The sequence below is a fragment of the Euphorbia lathyris genome, chromosome 5 (genome assembly GCF_963576675.1).
Source record: "Euphorbia lathyris chromosome 5, ddEupLath1.1, whole genome shotgun sequence".
Lineage (NCBI taxonomy): Eukaryota > Viridiplantae > Streptophyta > Magnoliopsida > Malpighiales > Euphorbiaceae > Euphorbia > Euphorbia lathyris.
The window spans coordinates 71,265,838-71,271,992 of record NC_088914.1 but is presented as its reverse complement, the minus strand read 5'-3'; positions in this window follow the sequence as shown (position 1 = coordinate 71,271,992).

Sequence of the window (6,155 nt, the reverse complement as noted above, 5' to 3'; positions counted from 1 at the left end):
AAGCTGCCCCACACTGAGGAAAGACAAGAAGAACGGCAAAAAGGCAATGGTGGCTACATGGAGTGACAGTGATGAGTCTTCATCCACAGAAACTGAGGCCACCGAGTCAGCGAAGATATGCTTCATGGCTGACGAACTTGCTGAGCCATGTATCTCTGAGCATGCTGACCTATCCGTCGCATCAGATGACGAGGAGCAATCAAATGAGGTAATTACTCTTCCCCAGCTCAGAAACGATATGGTTAATGCCCTGAGTGATCTCTACACACTTGTCAAGAAGTGTAATAAGAAAGTTAGAGCACTCAGCAGGCGCTGTGATGAAGTGCAAGAGGTCAAACTGAGTGACCTCAGATTCCTTCTTCAGGACAATTCAACTCTGCATGATAATATGAAGATCATACATGAGTCTGTCTCTGAAGTCCAATCAGTTTCAAAGAAACTGAGAAAGGACGTCACAACTATCCAGAACCAACTAAAGGTTCCAAATAAAAGAAACATTCCTCTGAGAACTCAGTACCAAGGTACTAAGCAGAGATGGAATCCCCAGCGAAAATTCCAGTGTGACTTTTGTGAGAAAAAAGGACACACCACTAAGGTGTGCTGGCACGCTCAGCACTGGGGTGCTGACAAGTCAGTGAAATATCCTAAACAGAAGGTCAGTTGTGACTTCTGTGGAAAGAATGGCCATACTGTCCAAGTATGTCACCATAAAATAAAATATGATGCTTTACCTGTTGCACCTAACAAGCAAGGACCCAAAAAGAATTGGGTACCTAAAAGTAACTAGTTACAATGCAGGTAAGCCTGAGATGTGCCGAGAAGTCAAAGATGTGGTATATTGACAGCGTATGCTCGAGGCATATGACTGGTGATGAAACTCAGTTCATCACGTTTGAGCGTAAACGAGGAGGAAGTGTAAGTTTTTGAGACAATAATAAGGGTAAGATAGTAGGGTCAGGAACCATCGGAGGTAATCCTACTATTGAATCTGTCTCCCTAGTCAGCGGACTCAAATATAACTTACTCAGCGTAGCTCAGCTATGTGACAATGGGAGAAAAGTTATATTTGATGCTACTGGATGTAAAATATATGAGGGTAAAACAAATGAGTTAATTTTAACTGCCCCTCGCATAGATAATGTATTTATGCTAGACTTAGAGAAAAAGTTTTCAAAAACTGTGTGGTTAGTATCAAAGGAAGAGGATTCCTGGCTATGGCACAGGAGACTTGGTCATGTAAGCATGGACCTCCTGGCCAAATTAGCAAGAAAGCAATTGGTTGAGGGACTGCCTGAACTTAAATTTGAAAAAGATCAATTATGCCACGCTTGCCAAGCTGGAAAACAAACCAAACAATCTTTTCACAGCAAAAATATTGTCTCAACTAAGCGTCCGTTAGAGTTACTACACTTGGATCTCTTCGGTCCAGTCCAGCCGCTGAGTCTAGGTGGAAGAAGATTTTCCTTGGTTATTGTAGATGACTTCTCTCGGTATACGTGGGTCATCTTGCTGACCAGCAAGGATGAAACCTTTGAGACATTTTCAAATTTGGTTAGAAAAATTGAAAATGATAAAGACCTAAAATTAGCTCACATCCGTAGCGATAATGGTGGAGAATTCAAAAACCAAAAGTTTGTTGAATTCTGTGAAGCCAGCGACATTGACCACAATTTCTCTGCTCCTAGAACACCTCAACAAAATAGGGTTGTAGAAAGGAAGAACAGAACTCTGGTTGAAATAGCCAGGACAATGCTGGATGAGCATAGGCTTCCAAAGTATTTTTGGGGAGAGCCTGTTAACACATCATGTTATATTCTTAATAGGGCTCTAGTTAGACCTATATTAAAGAAAACCCCCTATGAACTTTGGAAATGACGAAAGCCCAATATTGGATACTTTCGTGCCTTTGGCTGTAGATGTTTTATTTTAAATACCAAAGATAGCTTAGCAAAGTTTGATTCAAAAGCTGATGAGGCTATCTTTTTGGGCTACTCAACAAACAGCAAAGCATACCGAGTCTTTAATAAGCGAACTCAAGTTCTAGAAGAGTCAATACATGTTGAGTTCGACGAGACTAACCCTGCAGGTAGGTACCAGCCGCTGACCGAAGATGATCCACACTCAGTAACCGCTGACCAAGAACCAGCTACTGAGTCATTCACTAAAAGGTTGACCAAGAGTAAGAGTGAACCTAAGATTACTTTTACTGACCCATCTACTTCTGCAGAGATTGTTGAAACAGAAACAGCACAAGACATAAATCTACCTAAAGAGATAAGGATTCCAAGAGGGCACTCAGAAAGTGCAATCCTTGATTCTGCTGGGAATACCCTGATGACAAGGAATCAACTCAGGAAGTACCTCAGCAATGTAGCCTTCGTCTCAGTTCAAGAACCGAAGAATTTCGCTGAAGCTGAGTACGATGAATTCTGGATGATCGCAATGCAAGAGGAGCTTGATCAATTCAGAAGAAACGATGTATGGGAGCTAGTGCCTCATCTAAAGAGCCAAAAGACCATTGGAACAAGATGGGTCTTCAGGAACAAGATGGATGAACAAGGGAATGTAGTCAGGAACAAAGCAAGGCTTGTAGCTCAGGGCTACAGTCAGCAAGAAGGTATTGACTACGGTGAGACCTTTGCCCCAGTGGCAAGGCTAGAGGCAATTAGAATTCTATGTGCATATGCATCTTACATGAACTTTAAATTATTCCAAATGGATGTCAAAAGTGCATTTCTTAATGGAGTTATAAACGAGGAGGTTTATGTTAATCAACCTCCAGGTTTTGAGGACCATAAATACCCAACCACGTTTATAAACTAAAAAAGGCTCTATACGGCCTCAAGCAAGCACCACGTGCTTGGTATGAGAGGCTGACCAGTTTCCTGCTGACTAGAAATTACGTCAGGGGCAAAGCTGATACAACCTTATTCATTAAGAGAAAGGGTAAAGATACCCTGCTGGCCCAAATTTATGTTGATGATATAATATTTGGTGCAACTAACGAATCAATGTGCAAGGAGTTTAGCAAACAAATGCAGACTGAGTTTGAAATGTCCATGATGGGAGAACTCAATTTCTTCCTCGGTCTTCAAATTAAACAAGGAAAGAATGGCATCTTCATCAGTCAAGCCAAATATGCCAAGGAGATATTAAAGAAATATGACTTGGAAAATTGCAAGCCAATATCCACTACTATGGGCACTGACACTGTCCTCTGCGCTGATGAGAATGGTAAGTCAGTAGACAGCAAATTATATCGAGGTATGATAGGCTCTCTACTTTACTTAACAGCCAGTAGACCGGACATTCAGTTTTCAGTATGCTACTGTGCTAGATATCAATCTAACCCTAAGGAATCTCATTACATTGCTGTAAAAAGAATCCTTAGATATTTGCAAAGCTCAGTGAACACAGGTTTATGGTATCCCAATACTCATGATTTCACACTCATCGGATACACTGACGCTGACTATGGACGGGATAAGCTGGAACGTAAAAGCACCTCTGGAGGATGTCACTTCTTAGGAAGCTGTCTGGTATCCTGGTTCAGCAAAAAGCAGGCGTCAGTAGCCTTGTCTACCACTGAAGCTGAGTACATTGCTGCTGGTCATTGTGTTGCTCAAGTCCTATGGATTAAGCAACAGCTTGAAGACTATGGTGTTCAAACGAAGACAATTGAAGTCAAATGTGACAACAAAAGTGCAATTGATCTTTCAAAAAACCCAATTCAGCACAGGAGAATGAAGCTGGCTCAGTCAACTGGTGACTAGGTCAGTTTCTTAGCTTGAGTCAGGAGATAGCACTTAGAGTCTATTCCTGAGCTCAGATGTTCAACACGCACAACTCAACTTGACCTCTTTACTTGGTCAGTTTTTGGTTATTTTAAGCAAGCAATATATATAAGGAGTTAAAGGTAAGAAATACTTTACTCAGCAGATTTATCCAGGTTCGGCTTCTTCTAAGCCTACGTCCTGTCCCCGGAACACGTTCCGAGATTTCGAATCCTCTACTGAGCTCTTTAAAGGTAGAGCCTCAAACCTTTTACAATCTTAGCAACTGAGTATAACAAGAGTACCTTCCTTTATACCTCTACTCAATCCTAATCTCACGCTGAGTACTATAACCGAGTACTCAGCCTCTCCTTTCTAATCTCTAGAAATGATAAGTGTTTTGTCCTATACAATGATTTGCTAAGACACTTTAGACGATTGAAATAATCACTCTAGACTTTTACACAAATATATGGATTGTAGTGTAAGATTTTCTTTGCTTCTTTGCTTGCAGAACTTGTGTAGAAATTTGGTCAGCGTAATGGCTTGATCAAGTTCTGTGTAGAATGAAGCTTCTGATGGCCCTATTTATAGAGACGTCTGGGCATCGGTCATTTCAAATTTCGAAATAACCGTTGGAGGGAAACGGCTTCCTGTCGTTGTCATCCTGACTTGCTCATAGCTTTCGGCCAATCAGATTTGTGTATCTTATGTCCTCGATCAGTTCAGCAGAGTGTCTCTCCATTTGTGGTAATGTCAACTAGACAGCATACTGTGTCGTCTGAACTTTACCCAAAGTGGAAACACTTTGTCTGGAAGTTTTCCTTAGCAAGCTACTGTCTTGTACGTTTGTCGAATCTACTCAGCAGCTTCATCTTGAAGTTGTTCCCGAAGGTCTTCTAGATCCTTCTTTCGCTGAGTTGCGTTTTGTCCAAAGTGACAACGTTTTGACAAACGCGGGCCGAGTTGTACTGAGTTGTTTGACTTGGGCTTTGACACTTGTATTAGGCTTGGGCCTTTTAATTCTTATGTCTTATAATCAATTTAACTCAACATTGAACAAACACATTAGTAGAATAAATCAAAGCATTTAAACTTAGTGTGTTTAGAATATGTATTTCAATTATACTTAAACAATTTTGTCAAATCAAAATTATGTGGAAAGGTGTTTCAACAAACTCCCCCATTTTGATGTTGGCAAAACTATTGAGCGAGGAACTCAGTATTGAGCTCCCCCATGATAGTTGACCTATTATAACTTAGCAAACTCCCCCGTAAGGGTTGAGCTACTGACTTAGTTTTACTCTAAACATTTAAAGGTTTAATCTAGTAAGTCTAAGGTCAGTTTTCAGATATAGGTCAGCTTATTTAACATATTCTATTTACTCACTATTAAGCGGAAGGTTTAATCATTTAGAGTGCGCTGAGTAATTTGTTGTTCAATGAGTTCTTAACAGACAATGTTTTATAAACACATAGGTCAATGTCAAACATGTTATCAGTATTGAGTTTAATCAGTAAGTTTTATAAGTCTTAAACATAGCTGATTTAATTGAAGATACTTTAATAACTTAATACTTGGCATCAGATAAAATAACTCATAACTCATATAATGAACGATGCAAGTAATTATATAAGTAGTCAGTGCATTAGAAATAAAAGAAATAGGTACAAAGGATAACATAATAAAAAACGTTCTAGCCTATCTCTATTTCTTTTTCTTTTGCTGAGACTGACTACGCTTATGCTGAGCTCTAGCTGCTTGTTCTTTCTCCCCCGTTTTGTCAGCATCAGGAGGAGGAAGTCTGAAAGGCATCAGTTAAGACAGCTCGAGTCAGTTCTTGAGACAGCTCCTTAAGTTTCTCAGCGCTTTCATTGACGCCGTCAAAAATTGCAACTCCATCACCTGATACCTCTACGAGTATGTTGAGTTCAGCAGCACTGATCATGTTGACGACAAACACCTAAGATTTGCCTTGCCAGATGAGTGCTTCAGTAAGACCAGCCATGACTTGGTGAAAGGTCTTTAAAAGGGCTGTGTCGTAATACTGACGTTGAATATTGGTATGACGAATGTGGTTGAATGTTTGTCGTGTGATAGACAGCATCTCATTCTGTTTTATTGCATCAGTATCCATCTCTTGCTTATTCAGATTCAGCAAGCGAACATCTTCACCAATTTGCTCCACTGAGCACTGATTGTACGAGACCATTTGCTCATTGGTCTTAAGTTGCTCGGTGTGAAGCTGAGCAAAAAGCATCTTTACCTCATCAAAGGTTGCATATCCAGGTTGCACAGCTGACAAGATCTGTATTTGCTGTTGTAGAGCGTTCAAGTGTTGCACAGTTGTCAGCTGGATCTTGGCCAGCCTGGCGATTGAA